This window comes from Telmatherina bonti, assembly GCF_933228915.1.
Source record: "Telmatherina bonti genome assembly, chromosome: 22".
NCBI lineage: Eukaryota > Metazoa > Chordata > Actinopteri > Atheriniformes > Telmatherinidae > Telmatherina > Telmatherina bonti.
Window position 1 is genome coordinate 24,188,779 of NC_136631.1, and position 17,243 is coordinate 24,206,021.

Consider the following 17,243-nt stretch of genomic DNA (forward strand, 5'->3'; position numbering starts at 1 on the left):
TTTTCTTTTTTTGTGGGAAAGCCATGTTCTTCTTTTGTTTCTGTCCAATTAAAATGGAAACCAGCTGTTCATATGGCTCCATAGCAGGTAAAGTGATAAAAATAGACTTTCCACATGTGCACCCAGAGAAGGAGAGATCAAGGAGAAAACTGAATAACACTCTATCCTTCACGCTCCAAGTTTCATCATGGCTGACACATTTACTCTTGACACCCAGTGTGTAAAAGGTGGCGAGAAAGGAAATAAATGCCAACTTAGGTTATGTGAAAAGAGTTTTGGCTCTTTCATTGTGAAAGCTGTGCTCATTACACTCTCGTTTCATTTCTGATTTGACTGTTTCTATTCTCTCATTAAATTTGCAAGTTTGTATATTTCTTGTTTTTCAAGTGAGTAAATAAAACGACATGATGTCATGCGATGTTGTTCAGTTTTGTCTATGGGGTAATCATAGAGTTGACTGGACAAAACTGCATGGTGTTGGTTTGAAGTATTACAGATGGAGGATGTTTGTGTCTAGCTTTAAAAGAAAACTAGTGGTCTATCTTTTTCTTTCCATCTCTTCATTCTCTTTGTTTTCTTAAGTATTTCCTCCCACATTCTACTTCCGTAAGTTTCAAACAAAAAGTGACTAAAGGTTGGTGATTCTGACTTCTCAAAATGTCAAAGATAAAACCCAAATTATGAGAACACCGACGTATTTCTTGTACAGGCGACATCAAGAAATGAGTTTTAGGTTTTTGAAAAAAACACTTCCTCCCGTATTTTGTTGCAAAAATTGAAAGTAAAGAGCAATAACTCAGACATTAAGCCAAAGTTTCAAGTATTTGATAATTCAAATCAGCTCAATGTTTTCATCCTCCACATCTGCAGGCATATTCTTGCACATGTGTTGAGTTTAATGAGAAACGTTGAGTAATAATTTTTTTGTTTTTGTTTGACCTGCTCTCATAAATATGTGCAACATAAAATTTTCATGAATGAGACTTGGGGGGTGTCAGTTTTTTCTTCTCCCCTCCTTCTTGTTAGACCCCTATCGGGAAATGCAACTGATGACTCATAATTTTATTAAAACCCATCATTTTTTCTCTCTTTCTTTCTCTTCTCACATTCTCATCATGAAAATATATGACAGAGATATGTGACACATATTTCTTCATCTCCTCCTTGGTTTCCTCTCTTACTCTGGTTGCAAAAAGTGAATTCACAAAGATGAGCCAGCCCCGTGATCCTCTCTGTCGAGCCCCTCTACTCTAATGCTCACAAATCCCAAACTCCTGTCAATGGTTTCCAGCTGTCCATGGCGTGGCGGTTCTCCTGGGAGAGGAGGAGCAGTCAGCTGGCTCCGGGCTCTGGCTTACACAACATCCATGAACCCTTGCCCCCACCTCTGCCAAATCCCCTTTTCCCCTGGTCCAGCTCCACCCCCTCTTTATTTAGTTAAATTGTGGAAAAATCCCTTTAACATTTGAGCATGATTTCTGGAAAGCAGCTGACGAGGAGTACACAAACAGGGTTAAACTTAGGTTTGTATTTGTTGTAAAAATTTCACGTGAGTGAGGTGAGTTAATGAGATTAAAAGACCAAGAACAATTGGAGCATTCTGGTCTTCAGCATTCTGGTGTGTGTGTGTGTGTGTGTGTGTGTGTGTGTGTGTGTGTGTGTGTGTGTGTGGTAGCACGGAGGGGGGCAGGGGGACCCTCTTTGAGAAGACTCATTTTATGTCTTTTATGTTATCTTGATGAGTGCAGCACTTTGGTCTGGTGGTAAGGAACTTCTAAATATAGCTGATAGTGGTTCAAAAAGTAGGAGACTGCTTGCGTCACACGGGGTAAATATTTCTCTTTTTGGCAACAGCTGTGTGCCCTTAACCTCACTTTTCCATGAACATTCAGCAGAAAAATCGAAATGCGTTGGCTTTTGGTCACGACTGCAGGCGGGTTGGATTTGGAGCAGAGTTGATAAAAGCAGAGTACATGATGATTAAATAAAAAGTAGGGTGAAGGACAAACCAAAATCAAACCAAAAGTTTTTTTTTTTTTTTTTTTTTTTAAATGGACAGAACACACACACACAGGTAAACATCAAGTGAGCATTAACACACTAATACAGTCTGCTGTTCAGTGTGTATGTAAGACTTTGTAGGATGTGGTGTTTACCTAGCAGGAGTGAGGGTGATGACAGTCTGTTGTCATCAGGATCAGAGGTCAAACAGGGATGAGGAAGGGGATGGGGGGGTTGTCTGTCTGCTGTTGATGGAAGGACCTGGTGTTTTGTGACTCGTCTGGTCAGAAGACTTATTGTGTTTGACTTGGTTTCAACAGTATGTGTGTGTGTGTGTGTGTGTTCATGCATGTGAATGCATATGCTGGCATTATTGCAGCAAGTCAACACATTGCTAGGAAATGTGTGAGTGAGTGTGCAATATAACTGTACAGTGTGACATTGGGCACTCATGCAGATCTGTAACATCAGCATGCGCACCTCCTTACTTGGTCTCAAAGCAAAATCTTTTGTTTTAGTGTGATGGAAACACCAAGTTTAAACCATAAGAGCCCAAGCATGACATATATCATACATACAGTTTCTAAGACATTTGACATCACTTTATGGTACAAACTTTGCCCAAAATCCTGTGTAACAAATTTCATTTTCACCTTCTGCCTCTTATTGGACACCACAAAGCAGAAGAATACACTATAAAAATTTTGACATACCAAATAGTAATAAATGTTAAATATTTCTAAAAAAAAAAAAAAAAAAAAAAGTTGTTTTTTTATTTAATATTTTGTCAAAGGCACAAACATTGACCTCATGTTCAAAGAATTGGACTTATTGGGTCAAGTTTCTATGGGTTGGGTAGCTTATGGGTAAAAAGCTAACCCGATTACACAATTTTTTATGATTATTTCTCCTCAGTTTGTTAAGAACAAGTCCTCTAGATTCACCCAAGCACCAACATCAAAGCTTTGCATCAGCACAGTGGTGCAATGCTGTTAAACTACTGCTTAGTCAGTTGTCCAGAGGCCTTGTTTGGTCCGTGGCAGGCCCGTGTAAAACCACAAGGTAAACATAAGATCAGCCACTGTGGCTTAGTCAGAGCTCTTGTGCTTTGCAACAGCATGTGGTGAGGAAGTCCAGTATTTCATCTATGTTCAAATGTCTGACACTTCAGAAGATGGTGCAGCTTTGCAGAATCTTTGGTTAAGGATAGTTGTGTGGTTAATGGCTAAGTCTGCAATTAATATCTCAACCTCTGAAAAACACAGCATAAAGCTAAACTCTTTCAAAGTCAAGGTTAGAATATCTGGAGGATTTGACTGATGATAAAAAACAGATTTCATTTGGTGTTAAACCAACACCAGCTTGACTAACTTGCTTGCTCAACATCTTCAGATGGGTGGTTACACATCTCCAAGATCCAAGAAGAAAGTCCTGCTTCAAAGGGATTGAACCTTAAGTGATTTCAATAGAGTGTAAATTAGTATGTTTTTTTTATTTTAATGTCAGGGATTCGCCAGCCTGAGAAATGAACCCCTCCACTGAAGTAATTCAAACCAATTAATACAAAGAACCGAAACAAACAAAGTAACCAAAACATAAACAAAATGATGTGCACACACAACAGTAAATATAAAATACAGAGGCATTTGGTTTGGTAAATAAGTGAAAAAAAAAAGTTGCAGTGAATGGACATGTTCGTCAAAATATGTTTCTTTTAAGACATTTCAGGGTTAAAACTAGTATATTGTCTTTTGCTTTTGTTATACAGTCTATGAAACATTGGTGTGTCACATACCAAAGGGCAATTTAGTATCAAACTGACTTAAATAAGATTCAGTATACAATAATATTTACTTAAAGTTGATTCATTTTATCTGAGTTTAGTCAGAATCACAACTAAACAGATTTTTTTTGTCATTCACTATTTGTTGACTTTGTAGATCTTTCTCTTATTACTTTTATTTCTTCTTATTAGTGGGAGTGGATACAGAACACTGGGTGAGAAGTCTCCTAATTTTCTCCTCTTCAGATCAGGCCAGTTATTGCCTCTCATTCATGATCCTCACTAAATTCCATCATTGTAAAATAAAAACCCTTGCGCTAATCAATAACACAAGATTTAAGGAAACGTTCAACAATGTGGTCGTTTTTGCCTTCTGGAACAGAATTTCATCACAACATTTGATCAGTATGCGTTGTAAATTAATATGTTTGCAGATTCAAGAAACAGGATGAAAACAGCTCACCTTGCTTTGCACAATGGTAAAGGAAAAATCCCCCTTGCAGCACCTCCGAGTCCAATGATTTACCAAAAATAATAACAGCAGGCAGCAAACTGAGATTCCAGGAAAATGTCAGAGTGTGAAATTGTTCCTCTTGGGATCTATAGCTCGTATTTTGCTTTCACTTTGCTTTAACTAAGGTGGCTCCTTAGTGTTTGCACTTTATGTTGTATTTTCACTCATGAAAGCATAAAGCTTTCATATGTAATGAATAATTTTCCTTTTTTTATCATCATGGTTACATCACCTTACTGCAGACACAAGACATAAACAACAGAGTTGTGGGTCTGTAGGATGACATTGTCTTTCTCTGTCCAGCTGAGATGCATCTTTGCTCACACATTGTCTTTATGTGACAGGAGTTCTTTCTCGAACAACAGACAGGTGTCCAACCGGTTGCTCGGCCCAACCAACCCTGAGCCCTGAGCCTGGCTATGGTGCTGTAACGCCAGAGGTCAGAGGTTAATGGAGCAGAGTGGCGCCGGTCGGTCATCCCCCAGGATCCTGGGTGGATTTGGTAAACAGTGAAGCTGTCACTGCAGATTAATATTGAGAGGAGGTAGAACAGGGCCGAGCACACATGGGGCTAATAGCTCCCAACTCAGCCATGAAAGTGCTTGTCTTCCCCATTCTCCTCTCTCCCTCATCCCCACAGATAAGCCCCTGCAGGCTTAGACAGGGAGGGGAGGATGAGGGGTAAACGGATGGAGGAGGACTTAAGAAAAGTGAAGAAAATGGTAGAAAAAGGAGTTTACTCAGAAAAGAAGAACTTACAAAAAAGGCAATAACCATGAGTGCACTGGAGCACTTGAAACTCTGAAGGGTACATACAAAGCAATGTCTTAAATGCGCAGAACCTTTTAACGTGCTGAGAAGTTTAGCTTCTTCATATGGATGTAGAGGTCATTCACTGGTTACAGCTGCCAGCTCTCCTCTGTGGGGGATCTATGGGGACTTTTCTATTATGAAGCCTTGACAAGACGGTTTATCTGTCTTTGCATCTTAGATATGAGGGGGCGGCCCCATTTCATATCCAGCTTGTGTACAGGCAGGATATTGTATGTCATGTAGCTGTTTTGCTCTAGATTGTGGTTACACTTTCACCACAACTCATGCAACAGCAAGTGAGAAATAAACTATATATATAAAGCCCCTGCTTGAGACTTATCTTGAAAGATTATTTCTTAATTGCTTTACATGATCACAATGCCTGTTTTTTCCCCTTTCATGTTAGAGTTTTTCCATTTGTGCAATGTGGGAATTTGGACAGTTTGACGATCTAAAGGACACAATATTCTCATAAAAGTACAGTATGTAACCCATTTGACTTTTTAAAAATCAAGTATTGCTTTCTTAAATATGTATTTTACTAAAGTGTAATCACAACCCCCCTGATGTCCTCCCTCCTAGTTACACAATTTCACATGAGGCCATTAGCTATTAGCAGTAGCTTGGCACCAGATACATGTAGGACACGCATGTAACTTATAAGCATCAGTAATGAAACAAAATTATATATCGTTTAGTTCAATTCAATTCAGCTTTATTTGTATAGCGCCACTTCTTAACAATGTCGCCTCAGGGAACTTTACAGACCCATCAATTCAAATCCAATTCATCCTGCACCCGAATGGATTCTTCAGCTTTCTTCAACTTGTGCACGGTGTTGACATTTTCACATTTGTGACTGCGTCTTCGGTAGTGGCAAAAATATGCTGAAACAACGAAGTGCCAGAAAGCACAACTCACTTGTTTGTGTTCAGCACTGCTAGGTGGGAGTAACTCTCACACATTGGGGCTGTAACGCATCAGTAAACTATTTTATTGATTAACTTGAGTCCAAGAAATATGATTATTGTGAAAAGTTTGGCCTTACTTCATTAGACAGTTCAAATAAAAATATCCTAAATGTTCCAAATTTGTACAAATTTATTGCACAAAAAAGCTGGATTGAGATTTAAATTAAACCATGATTTTGATTCAAAATATATAAAAAGTAAATCAAGTATATATATGTAAGGTTAAAACAGAACTCTTGTTCTTGGAAGATAGTCAAAAACCACTTTGTAAAGGTGGCTTTGTTTTTTTAATGAAAAGTTACCAGGTGACCAGTGAGGTCAAACAACACAAGTTTCACTTGAAAATACCTGAAAACCTAAGATATTAAGACCACGTGAGTTAAGATATTGTGGATATCAGGTAAATTATTTACCCTTTGACACTATGCCCATTATTTAGGCCTCTGCTCCCACCGAAAATGAAAGAGTATAAATCTGCAAGTACAGTATATTTGAATACTTCTGGAGTTATCGTAAAAGGAACACTTGTGAGATGTGTGAGGATCTCTGTTAATATCAGTATGTGTGTGTGACATATTAATGAAAATGGCTCATAGCAGAAGTGAAAACAAAAGCTTGCAGATTTGCTTAGAAAAAAATCACTTTAAAGATGAACATGGAGCAATATTAGAGTTGTACCTTTAATCCTGTAGCTAATAATTGTACAATATGTGAACGTTTTCTCTGCCAAGACTCATTCCAAAAAAAAAGGGAAGCAGAAGAAAGGTTTATGGCAGACACTTTACCATTTCTTCTCAATGTCCCCCAGTTTGGAGAACTCGAATTAAGACACATTTCTTGACTCAGTAAAAGCAGGTAACTGTTGCTACTGGTGATGGCAGATAGATATTTACACCAAACCACAGGCATCAAAAGTCTACTTCTAGTATAGAAACTTGAATCTGTAAAATTACTTCCTGTGTCTTATTTAATTTAGTGACGTATGTTTTTGACCAGACTGAACTTTTGATCTGATTCGGCGAGGGTAGCCCTAACTGTCCCAAAGTTAGGGCTATTATTTGGAATATCCCAAATAACAGTACTTTACAGTAGGCAAGCCCCCTCTTTCCCTTCACAGCTACATTGTCAGTTGACCTCCGGGGAGGGTTCGGCTTTTGGAGGAGGACTGCGGGTGTTGCAGTGGCCCATTGTACAGTCCTCACAATAGAATCAAGTCTTTGATCTTCGAGGGGTGCACCTCTCCTCTCGTTTTCTGGCTCCTCATCGTCCCCCTCCTCCTCATCCCTGTTTCTATTCCCAGCTTCGACCCTCCACGTATTGCCAAGAGGGCTGAGACAAGAGAAAGGAAATGAAACACTGATTGATATGAATGAAAATATAATGAAGTGAAGAGAGGGCTTGAGCACAGAATGCAGGGCGAAGAAGGGAAACAAAAATCACTTGTTATTCCTTCCTTATTACAAAGCCTGGGGACATGCTAAGATGGCTCTTTGGCAGATTGTTTGTGGTATATTATTCAGCCTGTAGTTTAATATTCAGTCCTCTGACACAGAGCAGGTGCTGCCACAGAAAGTTGAAGACTAAATGATTGGGGAGTTTATCAAGCTGGAGGAGCCGGGGGATATGAAAGGAACAGAAGAACCTCTAATATCTTTTGATCAAGTCTGTCAGCTCAGTTTTAATGTATGTTCTTAATTTAAATACACTCCTTTTACTAGCTCTAGTTACATCATCATGTTTTCTTAACTTTGGGAGGCATGGAGCTTAGCAAGCCCCCCATCCTTTTACCCAATAGCCAATGCTCGGCCGAGTGTGTATACATTTCTGGATCCACACAGTGCTGCATTGTCTCCTGTCCCCGGACTTCTGCCAAGAACCAAGCCAGCTTTGCTCAAGTTGTACTTCACTAGAGCTTAATCTTTTCTTTGCTCCACTCTTTTCCTTGCACTCCTGCCTCTTTTAGTCTTTCTTTTCCCCTCCCGCTCTGCGACTATTTACAGATGCACAGGCACTGACAGTTATTGTGTTCTGCAGATGGAGCGCAAAACACAGAGTGGAGAGGAGGTGCACGGTTGACTTAAACTTGGACACTGCAGATAGACATAAAAGAAATGGTAAATTTACCCAAAGATCTTAAAATTAGCATGTGGTCTGAGTTTAAGATGACCGTGTTTGAAAGACAGCTGTGCTTTTCCCAACATCTGTTTTTGACAAAAAGAAATAATTATGCCAGTCAGTGTGGGAAAGTTGTCCTGCAAACTCTAAAGCAAGAAGAGATTTCAACGTGACACCCACTGAAAAAGAATTTTAAAAAAAACAAAACAAAACAAAAAAAAACGCAGTCATTTATTGGTCAATAAAATTTGTGTTTTCACCATATAAGAGCAAAACATGGGGCTGGATTAAATCTGTCTTGCATTTACCATATTTCTATTCAAACCTTCATCACGTTTTTCCACATCTGACCATGAGCCATTTCTCCCGACCACTGCTGCGCATCACTTTACACTCGCGTTTGTTTGGTTGTGTTTACTCACAAAGCCCTGCGATATGCCCATCATTCTCCTTACATTGTCATCCTGTGCTCCGTCGGTTTGTGTTTGGTTCACTTAAAGCCAGCACACTCAGCACACTTTTGCTGGACAACTCCACCTTTTCCTAAATAAATGCAGAGAGATGAGACCGCCTTGTCCTTTGCTTAAGTTGCTTAAGTTGAAATGTTTGGAGTGAAATAGTTCAGCTCGTAAAACTGATGAGTAAAGTGTTTGTGCTGGTTGTAGAGAGCCACACCTCAAGCAAAGAGTCAGTGACTGTAACCTCCCCATTGTTGCACCATGCTGCCTCCAGGGTCCTTTCTGAAGAAAGCTTTCGGAGCTGTGCTACAACCATTCCAGCAGATGCCAAGTGTCAGTCAAAGATACTGTCTGGCAATACAAAATGTACAAAAAGAAACACTCATGTTCAATACTTTAAAAACTATATATTTTCTGTTTTTACACCAAAAATAAGATCATACATGATTTTGCAGGAATGAAAGACGTCTCTGAGATCAGTTAAAACCAACAAAGCAAAAAGTATCTTATATGTTTTTAGTCATTTTGATGATTGTCTCTTTAAAAAGTCATTTCCCTTTCTTATATGACTCATGCAGTATCTCAATGTGGATTAACTTACTCTAAATCTTTTCTCTCTGTGGGGTATGATAAGACTGTTGTTTCCTGAGGATGCCTCAGAGGACTCAGGATAACTTCTCTGTCCTATCTCTGTTCTCGTCCACCCCGATGCTGGCCACCCCCCTTCCAAGCTGGCTGATAGTGTCACCTATCCCGGCAGCTCCTACACCCTCAGGGGTGGGGAGTATCCCATCTCGACAGCACTCTGCATCCCAGACGTAAACATGGGTGACAAATGAGCCACAATGTCCTGCTATCAGGTGTCAGTGTGGAAGATTTATAAGGTAACAAGACAGCGGGAGGCAGACAAAATGGCTTCTTACGGTTCTGCAGGAAAATCCACTTTGGTAACAGCAGCCATGGCAACAATGATTTCCACTTTAATCCGCCCAGTTTTCTCATCCATGCACCACACATTAGATGCTCTTGCACAACTAAAATCAGAAGCCTGTGGTTCCTCAGGACGGTATGTGTGCTGATTGAGAACAGAGAAGTCAGGCACAAGAGGACTTGTGAAATGAAGGAAGTCAACACTCATGGAAAGGGAAGTCAAGAGGTCAGATAAAAACTTGCCTGGAACTGGTTGGAGCAGATGACTAGCTGGCCAACAGAGAAGCAACATCTCTTTATATGAAGACTCTGTTTCACATGTCAGTAAAGTACAATGTTTATGGGAGTTTAACTTGTGTTTGAGCAGTGTGTAAAGGGAGAAAATATTTAGAATGTAAGGAAAAACTTTAGTCTGACACTTCCAGTTTGGGAAAAATAAACATTTATAAACATCATGGCCAAGCTAATAAGTCCATATATGTGTGCTTTTTGATGCAGTGAATAGAGATACACATAATAATGTAGCCCTTAAATGAAGCACAGCTGAAATCTCAGATGTTTGGTGAGCAGAAACAGACATCCAGTACACAAGAGGTCCTCTCATCCATCTCTGAGGCATCAAGGTGATGACAGGCGAAAGAGGAGCCGAATATACGGGTTGAGGAGGAGGGGTGTGCTGGTGCTGCGTGCCACAAGATCCACACATATATTCAAAATGGTGTTCCTGACATGTGAAAATCCTGGATGCAGTGTCCAGAGCGTGCACACACACACACCCTTCTCTCCTCACTCATGAGACACAGTTAAGGACCTTTCTCTTGTCTGCAGCACACACACACACACACACAGGCACCCTGAGGAGACCTGAAACTGGAGATGCAGTCAGCAGGAGCGAACCTCCACCCCGTCATCCCCACTCCCTGTCCTTTGTCTGCTCACAATGTGGTGTGGCACAGTGATTTCTGACACCCACCAGATTCTTCATGAAGCTCCTCTGGGAATAGCTAAATTTTTTGTAGCTTGTATGCGTGTGTGTGTGTGTGTGTGTGGCTTAGAGATGGCTTGGTGGTGTTTGGTTTGGCCTTCACTGAACCTCTTTCTTCTTTTCCTTTTTATCATTCCTCTAACTGACTGGGTTGGACGGTGGAGGGTTAGTTGAATCAGAATAAAGCTAAAAATGTCTTTTATTTGATTAAATTTGAAAAATTTTCAAATTGAATCAGGAGAAAGAAATAATGAAAACTGTTAAAACACTTTTAAAGCTTACATTTAAAAGCTGCCTGCATAACAGTGCTTTTTTTTTTTTTTTTTTTAGGCTTTGATGGTTAATTTGCATTATTTCCAAAGATCTGCTGAGTATTCCTCGATGGTTGTCAGCCATGCCGCACCAGCGTATTGCTAAAAGAGCCCGTGCAGAGGTCAAGTCCAACCTGAATTTTACTTGGTTCTTTCGCTTGAATTAAAGATTCAGTCCACGAGATGCCACTGCGATCTACACACAGGACATTTCAACAAATGTCAGTTCTTTGTTTTGGTGCACTCTTTGCAGTCGTGCATGCAGTGATGTGATGGACTTCTTCTCAATCCTTCTGTTCATGGACTGTGCTTTGGCAAGACATCAACTTCACAAATTCATAAAGCAGTTTAACTCAACCGATTGAGCAGCCACCTCATATAAAGATGCTTTACATCTCCTTTATGCAGCTTACTCTAGACTTCATCTTGCCCCTTTTTTTTTTACCCTCCAAGCAATCAATACCACTTTCCAGCTGCATAAAACATAAACTGAAAACTTACTTTAGCAACTACACAATGAAAGAAATATCTCAAAGTTAATCAAAAACCAGAAGCAAGTTTAACAAGAAAAATATTTTGGACTTTGGAACTTTGTCTCGGATAGATGGCAGAGTTGTGTCAACTGGAAGTGGAGACTCTAACATGTTTGTGTGGTTATCTAATTCAGGTGATAATATGTCCCTTCTGTGTGGCCCTCATTGGGGAATGAATTGATCATATTAAGTGTGAAACTCAGAAAAGAATTGACACATCAATGTCACAAAACTAAAGAAAAATGTATATTTTTTCACTTGTAACCAGAACAAGTCATCTTAAATATCTGATTATTTTCACCCAAATCTAAAACAATTGTAGTAATTATTTTCTCTGGTCCAAATGTGGCTTCTCACCAAATTCTTCAAGTGCCCTCAGTGGGTGGAGTTTTCCCAGAGGGTTGCCAGCGCTCGACCCTGATTGGTTGATGGACACAGCTGAGGTGACTGACAGGCTGTCAGAGGGGATCCATCAGTAGACAATGTGCCCACTGAGAGGCTCAGAGGTCAGCTTGCTAAAAACGGCTCTACTGGTGAAGTTTGTTTTCTCGGGAGGAGCCACCCTTTCATGTGTGCCACTCATTATGAGGGTGCCCCCAGGGTGCCCCCCCCCCCCCTTACTGGCTGTCCTAAACAAGGCTCTCTATGTGTACTAATGTGTATTTGTGTATTTTACCAAAAACCTCTTTATATCTTGTAGCGACCCTGTTTTGCCAGAACTGGAGCGCACACAATTGGGAATCTCACCCAGGTTGAGCAGAGCTGATTGAGGTTTATCTGTGTTTTGTTTGGCATCAGAGAAAGGCCAGAGGTTTTATCTGGGCAACTTCCATCAGTTGCTGTGTTACTCTTGCTTTCTCAGGCCTTTAATAACCACATCCAGCATCATTTCAGCCATTCCCAGCTGTCTGAGCTCCAGGCTTTTACATAATCAGTGTTACAAAAGAATGTACATCTTGCAAAAGGCTGTGTAGATATGGAAAGGTTCCCGGAATGTGGTGCCACTGGGGGAATGTCAACAGAATCAGATCTTTCAGAGCTGCCTGCAGAGCAGTAAAATCAGAAGAAACAATGATTGTCCTGTGGAAGACCACATGAATTAAGATCAATTGCTTGAAGATAGAGAAGTGTATTTTGGGTAAAAATCCACATAGACACAGGTTTTTTTGTGTTATCAAAGATAGTTTATTCAAGAGGAAATTCAAGGTTCAAGCCAGCTCGTCCAAGATTTGACACACAGACATGTAACATTTATGACAAGTTTATGATGTGAGAAGGACTTATGCTCTCTGAATTAATTGTGTTTGTGCTGAGATGCTGCGTGCATATCTAACAGCAAACAGTGAGGGTTCAGTTGCACATGTGTGTGTCTGTTTGCGATTTGCACTCATCGGATGAGTCTTTTTCTCCAGAGAAGAAAGCACCTTAATGCCCTCATGATGTCCTGCTTCTTAAGTCTCGTCTGGTCCGGCCTGAAACTAGAGCTCGCATTGCTGGAAGTCAGTGTCTCTGCACACTGAAGACCGGCCTTGTTCCCAGCTGTTTGTTCAGCTGGCCCACCACCGGGGGACACCAGGGACTAAAACCCCACTCTTCCTAGGTCCAGTCAGACACCTCCACCATCGCTTCCACCCAGGTCACTAACCTCCTGACCCCCTTACCAGAGGGGGTTATTTGCTCCGAGGCCATCGTTTAAGAAGACTGTTTTGTTCTGCTCTCATTTGGTCCACAGTCTCCGCTTAGGCCCTTGTCATCAGTGCCATTGATCTGCTCTAAATGAGCTGATTAGGGGGCCTGCAGTTTGTCCTGTTGAGTGGGCTAGCCTAAGCTGGGCTGAGCATGGCAGGATCAGGAGGGGGTTATAAGGATGAGGGACAGAGGTCAGAGTGCACACAGAGCAAACACAGTTGGGCATTCACGTTCAAATATTCAACAGAAAATTAGAGGTTGTTTGAAGAGGATTGGATCAAGCCTGTTTAGCTGGGTTTGTCATGCCAGTTTCATCCCCCGTGGCTTCGGTGATGCTGCAGCTCTAAGATCAGCGTCGTCTTCGACAGCATTCTCTTTGATTCTCACTAATGGCCGTCTCTTCTTTCATTTCATCTTCTTTCTTATAGAAGAGTAATTTCCTCACTGCAGACACAAAACTTACAAGAAAACAGCTAAAACAAAGTTTCCACTAGATAAAACTAACATTAGTCAATGCAAGCTGTCATTAAAAGGCATTTGAGAACATTTAGTCTGCTCAGTGGTCCATTGTGTAAAGTAATTCCAGACAAGATCTGATCAGTCCACATCCCAAGAGATCAATGTACTTTTGTGCAAGTCCAGGTCAACTGTTAATTCCACTCATCTGTATCCTCATACGCAAACTGGCTGCTGGAGCCGTTTAAATGATGTTCCCATCACAGAAGAACAACTCCAGAATTAATCTCTGACTACACTGAGACCAATTTCCCTCACTGTGCTTGCTTTGAGCCATGTCCAAGTATGATTCCTGTGTCCACATGTGACTAATTAATTGTACCAAAGGGGGGAATTAGCCAGAGTCTGATTCAATCGTACTAAACACAAAAGATTTGGAAATGCAGTTAAAGAGAGGATAGAGATGAAGAATCTCACAGGGCGTTGGTCACTTAGCACAGATATCCTGACCAAAGTTAAAATCTGCAGCATGCATGTCATACATCCATGAGTTTGTGTGCACATTCATGTATGTTAGCATTTCCCTGTGTTTATCAGCCAGGGGGCCTTATAATTACAGTCTTAGTGTAATCTAATACTCCCAGCACTCCCTGTATAAACTGAGTCCTCCCTCTTCTAGGTCAGAGATTAAGCACAAGGTCTTGCTGAATGAGGTGCACATTACTCTGAGACATCTTCAACACTTGTCAAGGGAGACATGAAAAATATTAGATAGAGGTTTTTTCAAAGACTGGGAGATGAGTAGACAGAACTGTTAATGACAGACAGAAGAGGGGTTACCTTCAATCCCTCACACAATTTGTCGTGGAAGCCTAAACAGAGAAGCAGTGATTTGAAATAATGAACAGTATTATATATCAGTGTAATGTGGACACATTGCGCACATGCGTGGTGAGGGGCTCTCTTCACATATCTGATCTGAAAGGGCTTAGACACTACAATGAGGCCTTTGTTTTGTTGCTTGTTTACTGCGAGTTGATGTTTTCAACAATTTGTGCTGGTTTATGGTGTGAAAACATTTCTCCCAGAAGCAGAGTGAAACAGCCAAATGCATTGGAAGTGTGTCACATAATTAAACAGTGCAAAATGAAGCCAATCCTCTCTCAACAGGGTACTCTTTTTCTCAGCGATACATTGACCTCCTTGCTATTCTCTGTCACAGGTCAGAGTTTACAGGGTTAGGGCGAACACCATGTCCTCATATCCATCTTCATTCATTAGAGGTCTGGAAGTACTCAGTGACCAGACCGCCTCCTCTTCCTTTTACAAACTATCTGTCGAATTCAGATAAACAGATACATCAGAGGAGAAGTTTTAGCAGTGTCAACACAAAGCTGCATGATATGATCCACCAGTGAGACGGCCTTTTCGGTAAACAACGCTCACTATCTTTAGGATGTTATCTCTGCGGTGGAGAAAAGACTGATTCACGAAATAAGTCATACAGATTTCCAATTGTAATTTGCTGATTTTAGGCCTGAAAACACATTTATGGGATGTTTTACTCACTTGCTTTTTTTTGGCATGGAGGACAATTGTTCACCATAATTTAGCTTGGTTTAATTGCTGACATAAATCCACAACAATCCATCAGCAGTCAGCAGACTTTAACCATCTGTGATCATACAAATTAATAATGAGAATCAGTTCAATACCATGAAAAAACTTTCTTTTTTTTTTTTACTTTTTATCTTCTGATTTATTTTATTGCACTGTAAAAAATAATCAGTGAAGATTTAGCTTTATTTTTTTAACATTATAACTTATTGAGAAGAAAGATGTTTGTTCACTTTAAAAAAAAACTCAACCAGGACATGTTCAGTCTTAAGATGGATCTCTACTCATGCAGTGTCTGGTTATGGGGTCACCAACGTATGTTTCTCAGGGGCTTGACACACACATCTTCCTGACCTGTCATGCCCCCCAGCTTGTAGCACAGTTATGCACAAGTACTACCTGATTTGTGAGTACGTGGAACTGGATTTTTGGAGTTTCTTACAGTAAACATAGAAGAGAAACAGCAACACAACCATACGCTGAAGTGCGAGAGCACATTTCACCATCAGCTTTGCAAGCCCTAGCATATGTAGACACTGCATGGGTATGAAACGCACACAAAGCATGTGGTCCCAATTTTTTCTTTCAGTTTTTTCCACTGCATGGGGTAACAATATGTGTTCCAGTTTAAGCTTAGGATTTATCAGGGGTTTAGTGAATCCCATGTCAGTCCCTGTGGATTTGGGGTTATTTAGGTCGTAGTACCCATTTACGCCAGTAGGCGGCAGCAGGACACCTCTCAGCTCACCGAAACTCGGCTTTTTGGCTGTTGTTTTTTTGTCACTCCGTGATAAAAGAGTTGATGCAGCAATAGCGTGACGATTTCCTGTCTGCTCATTTAACTTTTATTTCTCAGGTTAGTGCTTTATATGTACAAGTACTGTATATACAAGTAAGATGAAGCTATGTAGTAGCTGAATGTATTGGTTGATGCCTGGTGTGATGGTCTAAGTTGTATTTTCATTTTGTTTTCCTGCAACGTGGTGAGGCCAGCACTGTCGGATTGTATTATCATGGCGGCCTCGTGGCAGTTTAGAATACGTTTGGGATTCAGTCATAAGCTCCTACAACCAATATTGATCTGCTCCTTGAAATATTTTGTTATGATTACTTTTGTGAATGTTCAGAGATGTGTTTAATGTGTAAATAAATCAAGCATTTGCACTTGGAGACAAACTTTGTAAACCTGGACTTCAGCAATTTGCAGTGTTGAATGGAAAAACGGTTGATTGTTACTGTTTACTGGAGAACATTGTAAGTGCATTTATTTAAATATGTTAAAAATGTTAAATAAATGACTCCGTGATAAAAGAGTTGATGCAGCAATAGCGTGACGATGTCCTGTCTGCTCATTTAACCTTTATTTCTCAGACACTGCTGTATGGTCGCGTGCTCGGGACCTGCAACAGATTAATGGGGGCTCGTGCGGGATTGACGACATCAGGAAGCCAGAGTTCGTCAGTCCAGTGATCACTGAACCTGTGGACCGCCATCATCACTGTCAAACCGGAGGGTGCCGTGGAACCAAGACGTCTGTCTTCAGCCAGAGTAAGGGGCCTCCACGTTTACAGAGGGTGCGACAAGTGTGAACCATGGCAGCCAACACTAGAAAAGAACTGGTTTGGTCAATAAAAAAGGCGCTGCTTCACCTTTCAGCTGAGCAGCTCTTCCAAGTTGCAGTGAACATTCTGCCACCATCTGAAAAGGATTCTGCAGAAGTGGATCGGCAAGATGAAGGAGAGTGTTTTGACCTTATCTGCTCATATATGTCCTCCAAAGATTTACTTGACTTAGAAGATCAGGGTTTGTCACAGTTACTTTGTTTGAAAGATGTTATTGATGAGATGAACACAAGTCATACTTACCCTGGTGAAACAACAGAAGAAGAGGCAGATATTCCAGTTCCTGGTACAGAGTCAGGATTAACCACCAAACATATGTTCAATGTTAACATTCAGGGTGCAACTGATACAGAGAATACACTATCTCATGGGGCCACTTCTAAGGTGGGGGCTCATCATTCACACCTTAGCGCTAAGCAAAGTGCCCCACTGAACCCACAAGAGG